The sequence below is a fragment of the Mesoplodon bidens genome, assembly GCF_964165515.1.
Source record: "Mesoplodon bidens genome assembly, chromosome: 9".
Lineage (NCBI taxonomy): Eukaryota > Metazoa > Chordata > Mammalia > Artiodactyla > Ziphiidae > Mesoplodon > Mesoplodon bidens.
Window position 1 is genome coordinate 44,087,335 of NC_138166.1, and position 12,184 is coordinate 44,099,518.

Consider the following 12,184-nt stretch of genomic DNA (forward strand, 5'->3'; position numbering starts at 1 on the left):
TCTGCAAGGAGTGAAAATGGCATATCACTCATTTATTCAAAAATTATTTATTAAGAATCTGATATGTGACAGACACTGGGGTTTCAGTGACAAACTATAAATTGGTGAGACACAAAATAAGCAATGAAATACATGGATAAGCAAAATACCCAAAGGTTATAGTAGGTTCTGTAGGAGAAGTAAGCAGATGTTTTGACAGAATAAAGTTCAAAGTGGGGAATCTATTCCAGATAGGATGGTCAAAAAACACCTCTCTCAGGGTGTGACATTTCATCTGAGATCTAAAGAATAAGAAGAGCCATGGAAAAGTGGTCCAGATAGAGGTGAGAGTAGATATAAGGATCTAAGGCTAGAAAGGCTCCATGTCTTCAAAGAAGACAAAGAACAACGCAACTGAAGAAAAAGCTAGGGGGAGTACAATGGGTAAAAACCCAGACAACAGTTAAAGCATGCAGTATCTTATAGATCAGGATAAGGAGTTTCAATCTTATTTGAGCACAACAGAAAACCATTAAGAGGTTTTAAGTAGGAAAGTGATGTGATCTGAATGGTTCTTCAAAAATATTTGTTTTGTGGAGAACTTAGAAGGAAGAAATGAGAAAGTCCCCAGACTAATTAGAATACTAACAGTAATACAGGCTAGAGATGATTAGGGCTTGGACTAGAGAGGGGCAGGGGAGGCAAAGAAGAGTGGATTGAATAGACATGTATTTCGGAGGTAGAACTAACAGACTTGAAACTGAGCAAAAACAGTTTATAGAGAAAGGTGAATTAAGGATGATTCTTGGCTTGAGCAAGTGGTGGTTCCATTGTAAAAACAGACGACAGCTTGTGGATAGAGAGGGTAATCAGATGATCTGGGTTTTTTGTTGTTTTTTCAACAGAGGCTTTTATCGCATCTTTAAAATGTCACAAGAAGGTCTTAGGAGTCATCGGGCATCTTATTGTTTCCATAGCTAGACAACTCTTAGACTTTATTCATCAGCCTGCTGGACTTTTCCTTTTTCAGAAACATAGACACCATCTCCAAATTTTCTGATATTCTCATTTATAACTGTTCTGGCTTGCTGAGTCAAAATAGCTAAATTTGATACATGTTTAGTGCCGTTTCCTTCAAGAATTAACTCATCATTCTGGACTCAAGATAGTGAACAAAGAATACCTTGTCTCATGCAAACCCTGCAGATGTAGTTTTCAACCAAGAAATTTCTAATTTCAACAAGAGACCCATTCTACATAATGAGGTTGATGGGCAAGTGGCACAAATCTCATCTTGTAACAGGAGCCCAGTGTGACACCCTTGATCATGTTCTATGGATGACTATAGATAGTGTGAACAGTAACCACTTCCTTTCTATTTCCCTACTATTTGTCAATGCTGGGGTCTCTTCACTCCAAAGAGACTGAATTCTACATCGATGTGCCTGAAGTTCCTCCACAGAGTTCCTCTGGGGTCCTTGAAAATAACTGTGTGTCCTTTCAGAGTGATGTCAACATTTTCTGGAATGTCAACAGTCTGATGAGAATTATCTTTGTTCTCACAGTAGAGGTAGCAAAAATCGTAAGTGATCTGTTTTGAATGTATTATGTTTGAATTACCTAGGGGAGATGTCAGGAAGACAGCTGAATATATGTGACTGAAGCTTATAGAAGAGATCTGGACAAAAGATACAAATTTGGGAGTCATAAGCATGGAGGTAAATATTATTTATGGTCATAGGACTAGGTAAGATCATCTAAGTGCCATTTGTTACAATGAATAACATGTGTGCAGAAAACCTGAAAGTCTTTTGAGAATAAAATCTGAAACTTAAAACTATTTTTGCTAAAGAAATCATCACAGAGGAGTGACCCACACTAAATTTGGGTTTTGTTTCTTGATTCACCTATGTCTAAATTTATTCTGTTTAGTTGTACAGGCTTTTTGCATTCAAAGAAACTCCTGTAATTCTATCATTTTATATACTATTTTCAAAGAATAAATTAGCACGTTAAAGATGTTGGTGATTTACATGAAGACTTCGTCAGAATAGTTAAATCTACAAAAGACAGAGCTGGCTGATGAAAGTGTTGACAAAGGTAAGGGTTATGTGTTAAATGACAGAAATAGCTTTCACAAAAATGCAGTTCGGAGTGATAACTTGGAATGTTAGAAATAAATGATATTAGTTACATTAAAAGTTATATATTTCTGTTGAAACAATTATTCAAGTAGAAGATTGGGGATACATATCTATGTAATAGTTTATTTATTTTTTTTAATTTGGAGGTTAAAATAAAATAAAGGCTAAACTTCAATTAACCATGTGAGGTAGGTGCTTAAAATAAAATGTAAATTTAAGCTGTGTGGTAATCAGTTAAAATCAGATTGAAGTGTAATCCATGCCATCACTTCCCAGCAATGTGTCTTTGGAGTCTTACTATCTATGCCACTTGTCAAATTCTCATAATAACAGTCTAGAACATAAAGAGCTTTCCTCAAACGTTGTTTGAAGGGATTTTTCCATGTTACTAAGCATATTACAAAATTATTTTAATAGTTGCACAAAGGTCCATTTACTGAAAGTTCTAAGCCATCATTTATCTATTATCCTTTTGTTGGATGTTTAGAATATTTTTCCTTTTACATTATTATCATAACTTTTTATTTGTTTTGAATTTCAGCCCTTGGTATTCTGCAGAAGCTCTGCTATACACCCCCCCCACCCAAGTCTATTCACTTGACCCTCTCTTACAGGATGTTTAGATAGCCTCTACTCCTTCACTCTCCTCTCATACCTCCAAGACTTCTTCTCTATTTTTCCCCTCAGCTTGTTGACCTTGCTTCCTATGCTAAAAAAAAGAAAAGAAAAGAGAAAAAGAAGCAAACAGAAGAAAACATTCCAAGCTGCTACAATCAAGTCACCTATTTGTATCTGTGCCTATACATTCTGTCTTCCCTTCTGTTACTTTGAATGAACAGCCTGTGTTTTCACTGAAGGACATTTCTTCCACTTGTACACCTGCTCAAACACATTGCTCCAGGAATTTCTGTCTTGGACATTATAACTTTCCCTCTTGACTAAATTATTCCAAGAGCATACAAGCATTCTGCTATTTCTCCCATCGTAAAAAAAACAAAATCAGAAAAAAAATTCTCCATACCACATCCTTTTTCCACCTTATCTGCTCTCCTTTAGAGGAAAACATCTAGAAGTTTTCTTTATAAGCTGTCTTCAGTTCCTTTCTTTCCATTCTCTTGAATCCTGTCCAATTAGCATTTCACCCCATATGCCATCAAAACTTCCCTCAAGGTTATCACTACCTCCATATTTTAAGCCAATAATAAATGCTCCATCCTCATCTTATCTAAAAGACCAGCAGTACTAATAAGGCTGAGGATGGTCTCCTTAATATACTCTCTTCACTCAGCATCCAGGTTTTCATGTGCTCTTCTTTCTCTCCCAATTTTTATAGCTGCTGCTTCTCATTCAGTTTTGCTGAGTTTACAGTAACTCATGACCTCCAAACACTGGAAAAGCTCGAGCCTCAGTTCTACTCTTAAAACCTCTTGATTTTATACCATCACTGCCCTGTGATCTCATCCATGAATTTTTTATGCTGAAAACTTTCAAATTTATATCACCAGCTCAGATCCCTCTGAACTCTACACTTAGATGTACAACTTTCTAGTAAGATATACCTGTTGGATGTAAGAATTTCAAAGACTAAACTCATGATCCGTACCTCCAAACCTGCCCTTCTCACAATCTTTCTAAAATCAATAAAATCAATCTTCTTAAAATCAATCAGTATATCAATACTCTGGTCTTTCCCATTTCTCAGGCCAAAAAAAAAAAAGTCATTCATGATTTGATTATTATTTTTGCCTCTTATACTTTTCCTCTGTCAGCACATTCTTTCCTTTCTACCTTCAAAATGTGGGCAGTGTCTGAACATTTTTCATTATTTCCATTACTCCTATCCTAATACAAGCTATCACTATCACTTACTCAGATTACCATAATAACCTTCTGGTTCAGGAGTGTGCACTTTTACCCACAAGGATCAGATAGTGAGTGTTTTAGTTACTGCACGCCATAAGGTCCTGTTGCAGCTACTTACCTCTGCCACAATGTGAAAGCAGCCATCTACAGTATGCAATTTAATGAATGTAGCTGTGTTCCAATAAAACTATTTACTAAAACAGGAAGCTGGCCAGATGTGAACTATGGGCTGTAGTTTTCCAACACCTATTCTAGTTTGTCTCTCTGACTCATCTTTCTTTCCTAATATCTATTCTCAACACAAGGGCCACAGTGATCCCTTTGAAATGAAAATCAAAGCACATGATACATCTACTCAAAATTGATTGTGCTCCCCATTTCACTCACAGGAAAAGCCAAAATTCTTAGTATGGCATACAAATTTCTAAACAATGTTTCCTCAGTTTTGCTCCCTGTGATCCAGCCACATTGATCTTTCTGCTGGTCCTTGAACTTTCCACATGCATGAGGGCATCTGTCCTTTCTATGTCCTGAGAACCCATGGAACTGCAAAGCTCACTTTCCACCTTCCTTAGGTCCCTGATCAAATGTCACATTTTCAATGAAGCCTTTCCTCCCTAAGAAATCACCATCACCCTCCTCCCAACATGCCGCATTCTCTTTTCCTGCTTTATTCTTTTTCCACCATTACCAGCTGGTATGCTAAAAAGTTTATTTTTTGTTTGTTCCCTCCTCAGAATACGTTCCATTACAATATTGGGATACACTTGAGGATAAGTTTGTTTTAATGGTTTTCTATTTTATCCCCAGAATCTAGAACAGTTTCTGGTATATAATTTGGGACCAGTAAATAAATATTTGTTGAATGAAGCTCCGTAAATGAACATGGGGAGGGCAAAAGAGAGTTCCTGGCCTAGATATACCGAAGAGAAATTACTGCATCACATGGTAGAAGTTACTTAAAACTTCCAAAGTAATATGCCAAGGTTTACCTCTAAATTTTTTTACATAACGTTCTGATGCCCTTTTTTCCCTCTGTCGCTGTGATGCTTAATTTTTTGTGTCAATTTGATTGAACTAAGGGATGCACTGATAGCTGGTAAAACATTATTTCTGGATGTTTCAATGAGGGAGTTTCTAGAAGAGATTAGCATTTGAATTGAACTGAACAAAGCAGATGTCCCTCCCCAATGTGGAAAGGCATCAGCCAATCCCATTGGAGGCCCATACAGGGCAAAAAGGTGGAGGAAGGGTGAACTTCCTCTCTCTCTGGTTGATCTGAGACATCCATCTTCTCTTGCCCTCCTGATTCTCAGACTTTCTGACTCAGACCAGTACTTACACCATTGGTCTCCCACTTCTAAGGCTTTCAGACTCAGACTGAATTCCATCACTGCCTTTCCTGGGTCTCCTGTTTGCAGACAGCACATCCTGGGACCTCTTGGCCTCCTTAACTATGTGATCCAATTCCTATAATAAATCTCCTTTTATCTCTATCTACATCTATATTTACTAATGGCTCTGTTTCTCTGGAGAACCTTGACTAATATAGTCTCCAAAATGAAAATAACTGTTTATTTAACATGCTTTCAGTATTACCCAACTGAACTATATGTACACGGTCATATGTATACTATTTCTAGTTTACATACTAATCTCATATTTTTCTATTATGCTCACAAACGAAACAGATAGGTCCAATATTTTACTTAGGAGCAAAGAACTTCAGAGACTACTTTAAAGCGTTCTGTGTATTATAGTACTTACCCCTCTAAACTCTAATCATTATTTTCATCATTGACAACTCCCATTAGATAAGCATGCTGTTGAGTATATCTAACTAATTTAACTAGTAATTTAGTAACCAACTTAACTGGTAAGATCTCCCAATTTCAGGTGTGAGAAAAGCACAGAATGAATGAATGAATAAACAGATGAATCAATGTTTAGCAGTACAGGCATCAGGGCTTGGGCTCTCTTACTTCTAGTATGGTCTTCTCTCCACTACAGCATGCTTCTTTTACAGTGACTTCACAAATACTTGTTAAGAGGTAGAAAGTCCCCTGAACTTTGAGTTCTAAAAACAATGACAAAAAAACAAAAGCCCTACACACCCAACTGCCATTCTAACTAGACAACAGATAATTAATGAAATGAAAAGACTAATAAAAGCAAATCACAGAATTGGTTTCACAAGGTTATTCTGAAAACAAATGCGGCAATAAATTAGTCAGTGGCTGGGTTTGAAAAGAGAACCTGGACAGAATAAAGAAGGGCTGCTCAACAAATGAACGGATAAAGAAGATGTGGCACATATATACAATGGAATATTACTTGGCCATAAAAAGAAGCGAAACTGAGTTATTTGTAATGAGGTGGATGGACCTAGAATCTGTCATACAGAGTAAGTCAGAAAGAGAAAAACAAATACCATATGCTAACATATATATCGAATCTAAAAAAAAAAAGGTTCTTAAGAACATAGGGGCAGGACAAGAATAAAGACACAGACATAGAGAATGGACTTAAGGACACGGGGAGGGGGAGGGGAAACTGGGACGAAGCGAGAGGGTGGCATTGACCAAATGTAAAATAGATAGCTAGTGGGAAGCAGCTGCATAGCACAGAGAGATCAGCTCAGTGCTTTGTGACCACCTAGAGGGGTGGCATAGGGAGGGTGGGAGGGAGACACAAGAGGGAAGGGATATGGGGATATAAGTATACGTATAGCTGATTCACTTTGTTATACAGCAGAAACTAACACAACAATGTAAAGCAATTATACTCCAATAAAGATGTTAAAAAAAAGAAGGGCTGGTAGATAAATCCCTTCCATGATTCTATAATAGTAATTCTTAAATGTATTTTAGTTTTGTTTTCTGAACCCCTGGCATCAGTATCACACAGGATGCTTGTTAAGAATTCAGAGTTTGTGACCCCCCAACCCAACCTCCGAATTTCTGGAGAGCTAATCCTGGAATCTGAATTTTAACTACCCCTCAGATTCTTATATACACTTTAGATTTACAGTCAGAGCCTTGCTACTCAATGTGCTCTGGAACCAGCCGCAAGGACACCACTGTGGAAGGTGCTAGGGATGATGCATATTCTCAGGCCTCTCTTCAATCCTACCAATCAAAGTCTTCACTTTAATAAGATCCCTGAGTGATATGAATGCAAATTAAAATTTAAGAAGCACTACTCTTGAGAGCATCTTTCCATATGCAATGAAACATAAAGGAACTATTTTTCCCCTATTAGCTAGTCTTTCTTTACACTTTCCCTTAATCGCTCTCCAATGTTACTTTAGAGCCTTACGTGGAAACTAGACCATTAATTTACATAAGATAGAATTATGTAATACATAAAAACAGGGCTTCCCTGGTGGCGCAGTGGTTGAGAGTCCACCTGCCGATGCAGGGGATACGGGTTCGTGCCCCGGTCAGGGAAGATCCCACATGCCACAGAGTGGCTGGGCCTGTGAGCCATGACCGCTGAGCCTGCGTTCCGCCAACGGGAGAGGCCACAACAGTGAGAGGCCCGCGTACCACAAAAACAAAAACAAAAAAAAACAAAACAGAATGGTCGAAGAGGAAAGGACCTTAGAGAGCACCTCCTTGAACTCCTTCATTTTACAGATGCAGAGAAATCAGACCCAGAGAGGTCATCTGGGCTCATGAAGATAACTGATGGCTAAGCCAAGAATATATTTCAGGCCCCCTGATTCTGATTTCCTGGCTAATTATATGCTGCTTCCTTCCAGAAGAATTTTACTCATAATTGTTATTTTACTAAAATTTTGGCCTTTAACTTATACAGTTTTTTTCAAAGCAAAGTCAAATAGTTAGCAAGTAAGAAATCCACTGTTAGTCAAATGTGACATCATCAGTCATCCTAAAAAGGGGACTAATTTTAAAAAAAGGACTAGGCTCCTCTATAATCAGGAAGATTATTTTTTAATCTAATTCATTTTTCAGAATAATTACTCAAAATGAATCACTGTCAGTTTATAATAATAATCAGAGAGGAGTTAGAAAATATTGGTGATATTGCAGGGTTCAATTACTTCCCAAGATAAGAAGATCAAATCAATCCAACAACTGGGAATTGCATTACAGCTATTTCTAAATGGAGTTTAGATGCATCATTTTACATTCCAGGTCCTTTGGTCTCCAATGTTCAATTTTCTTGTGTGAAAAATATATGCACAGTGGATATAAGATGGTATTTTGGAACTAATTACAGCCTCTTTCAGCTTCCTAAAGGAGGCTTTCTTAGCACAAGCAAATGCCTTCCTTTATTTCTTTCTTTGCTTTTTGTCTAGTCAAAAAGGAATGACAAACAACTCAGTCCTGAATGATTCTCTTTTGAGTTGTTAAAGGGACAAATAGGAAAGGAATGTGCCAGTAAAGCAATAATACAGTGAATTTACATATTAATGATGATCCACTCACACAGGATTTGTTTTTCAAATAAACAACCTAAGCTATTCTGCCTCTCCTAACGTGTGAAATCATTTAGCATAGTGCCTAACACAGGGGTTCTAAATAAATATTACTGTTGTTTATAAACCCCAAACCATAACATAAGCATTTCCCCCAAGTATTAAAGCAGATTTTTAAGGTCTAGTTAACTCTTTCAGAAGAGAGAACATTACATAACTCAAAATGTAACTGTTTGTACTTAGAAATTGTGAAATAATGTCGGTCAGGACGCAAACAGTTTTAACAGAGGAACCCAATTGAGTGTATTCAGAGTGTGTGCTGGGGGAAGAAAACTGTGCTGACTCATGGTCCATCTGATACTGTTTTTCTGACCAAATGCCTCATTATATAAGAATTTCTTCTTTGATATGGCCACTTGCTGTTAAAACTGCTCACCGTGACCGCAAATGTCACAAGAAGCAATGCAAGCACATTGGGTTACTATTTGTGAGACAGACAGATGACTCAGTTAGTCTAAAATGGTTTTAGAGGAATTGATCTTGAGATAGGATTAGATAGCCATTTGTTAATTTTTTTAGCTTAAGCCTCAGTTTCTTCTCTAAATTGAGGATACAAATATTTACTTTAGAAGGTTTTTACAGAAAGGATTAATGTAATGCTGTAGGAAAGGTTTATATCAGCTGCCTGACCTAAGTTAGACACTCAATATTACTGATTTCCTTCTTCCTTTATACATGCCGGTCTGGTGACTTCTTGTCTATGTTTGTAAAAACAGTAAAAACTATAGAAGTTGCCAACCTCTGTTCAATCCAAGCCAATTTACACATCCAAGAGTAGACCAGCCCTATAATGGGCAGAACTGCCACAAAGGATAGTCAGCAATCAGGAGGATGGTACCCCCTTGATTACGCCTAGCTCTATGTATGCAAATGTATTTGGAATTCAGTCAAAACAACTGACACAAGAATTTTGAATTTAAGAGTCTTAATTTCAAAGAGTAAATGAATACCAGAGTTTCTATCTTGCCCAGCAATTTTTCACATGAAAGCAATAGCTAATTATTTTCTCAGTAGAAAATATCAGACTTTGGAAGTGCAAACTACTTGTAATTTTTCAGTGGTCACCAATAGTCTCAAGTAAAACCTAGTAAAAGCAGATAAATAAAAGGAAATCCTACAAGACTGAATTTAGCCATCTTTCTATTTTATACACATGTATTTCACTTAATTGAGCTAAGAGGATACAGTATTCAATTGACGGTTTTAGTCAATTGAGGCTTTACAACAATGATTCAGTCAAAGGTTCATACTGGCAAACTCTGTAGCCTACCAACCCAGTGAAATATTGAAATCTTTGGGAGTATGTTCTCAGGCTGTGTAAGCATCATGAATTTAATTCAATAAAACTTTTTTTTGCTAGATTTTTCTCTGCTAATAAAAGAGCTACAACAGGAGACACTTGATGTTTTAGCATACCACAAAAATCAAAGTATATGTTGTAGAAGTAAGGACTGGGTTCTTAAGAAACACAGCAATAGTTAAGCCACTGCATGAATGTAGTATGCATGATATCTATACCGCATTGGACAGTCAGAAGCTTGAAAAATTAGCTACATTGTAAATAGTGGTTTGATTGTACTGTGAAAATGATCTAATTCATACTAAGAGGATAAAAAAATATATTATCATGAAAGAGAAAATCTTGGGAAGATGGGAATTGTGTCAGTTTGCTAGGGCTGTCATGACAAAATACCACAGACTGGGTGGCTTAAACAAAAGAAATTTATTTCTCACAGTTTTGGAGACTGAAGTCCAAGATCAAGGTGTCAGCAGATTTGGTTTCTCCGGAGACCTCTTTTCTTGGCTTACAGATGGCAGACCTCTTGGTGTGTCCTCACACAGCCTTCCTCTATATGTGTGCATCCCTGGTTCTCTTTCTCCTCTTATAAAGGATATCAATCATGTTGGATTAGGACTCTACTGGTCTCATTTTAACTTAATCACCTTTGAAGGTCCTATATCCACATATAATCACATGAATTAAGATCACCCAAACAACCTCATTTAATTTAATTACCACTTAAAAGGCCCTATTGCTGAATATACTAACATTCTGTGGTACTGAGGGTTAGAATTTCAATATAAGAATTTGGTTGGCGTGGAAAGGGTATGGGGATAAGGGACACAATTCAGCCCATAATAGAGATATATCTGCATGTGGCCAGGTCCTGATTCCTGCTGTTAATTTTCTACTATTATACTGATTTCCTTTTATGAAACAGTGAACTAGGAAATTCTTGCATGTTTTGTTACATATCTATCATTCTTATTATCACTCTTGAATGTCTTTAGGTTAGCTATTGATAGGACACAGATGGTATATTTTGTCAGACCTTTTTACTATGACTAAGAGTTTTGTAAAAATCTTTTACTTGGAATGAAGTTAATAGCTGAGCATAAAACTAAACAACACATTTGGCATCCAAGCTTCCTTCAAAATTCTCATTGGAACAAACTGCCAGGTTCAAACAATACAGTAACTTTCTTTTTTCCCCAAGTCAAAGGATAGAATTAGAAGTGTTGTTAGAGAAAATGTAATTGTCAGTGTTACGTAAATATAGACTTTGGAGGATTCTCAGAAAGAACCTCTGGTTGGTATTTCTGTATAGATTTAACTTCTAATAAGTTGTAAGTCATATTGTGAAATGTGAAACTAATGTAGAGAACAGTAAATTCATTCAATCCTCCATAATTTTGGAGCCCTAAAAGGTGAATTTATCTAATTTCTTTTGCTACAAAGTAAAGAGTAAGCTTTAACAAACTTTTTCAGTATTTGTTTCCTTTGGAGAAAAAGTAATTTGGATGTTAGATATAACACAAACTATTTAAAATATCTGCATTATCTTGGCTGAGCAGAGCCATAAGCCTAGTTTCATAGGAACTGATGGTATTTCTCTAATCTTCTGTCTGATGCACTAGTTTCAGCCTGACACTATGTCTATGACTTCCTCCTATAGCCTATTAGGATGGTACAAGACACCATCTGCCCTTCTGGGTTTCCCTTCATACAAATCTGGGTTCTATCCTCTCAAAGACAAGAAGGGGGTTTCTTTGCCTTTCCCAAGACATGCTGAAAAATGTTTACTTTAATACTGCTATGTTTTACCACATATATCATTTTCATTTCATCTCTATTTCATTCTTTTCCTAACTAGTAACAGTATTTTTTACTAAAAAAATTAATATGAGAAAATGTTTCATTCTGAGAACACATTGAGTAACAGTAGAGATCAAGGTTAGAAGGTTTATAAAATGATCACAAATATTTCAAGACAGATAATTCATGCTGAGCATAACTCTGTAAACATCCAAATTTTTTTTTGGCCAGGGATCAGGGTAGGGAGAATCATTTTTTTCTCTTATTTGTAAGTGGTCATTTAGTTGTAAGCAATAAAAACCAACCCTCCCTCCCAAAAAAAGAAAATAAAATATTTTAGGATTCTTAGTTCACAGAATTGAAGTTTAATATTCAGTTATAAGAAGAACAGAAATCATCAGAGCAGCTCTAGAGAGTTTTATCTCTCATAAATTGAGATACACAGAGACTGGAAATGCTACTAAAATAGGAATTTGCTAGAGATTACCAGATAATAAAGATACTGCAAAGATTTATGGCAAAATAATGAGAAAACAAATATCCCTTAACTAAAATGCTATAAAATAATCCATTGTTTAGATCACTGGAAGCAAAAGA

The 12,184-nt window shown here is 36.4% G+C and overlaps 1 pseudogene across 1 annotated transcript; it reads right to left on the reverse strand.

Moving 5' to 3' along the window:
- Window positions 1-974: 974 nt before the first annotated feature.
- LOC308622761 (large ribosomal subunit protein uL6-like) lies at window positions 975-3,717 on the reverse strand (annotated as a pseudogene). Its single transcript has 3 exons — window positions 3,683-3,717; window positions 2,779-2,832; window positions 975-1,570 (listed from the first exon to the last, which is right to left on the reverse strand). The product of its transcript is annotated as a large ribosomal subunit protein uL6-like (transcript).
- Between the last annotated feature and the right edge of the window lie 8,467 nt (window positions 3,718-12,184).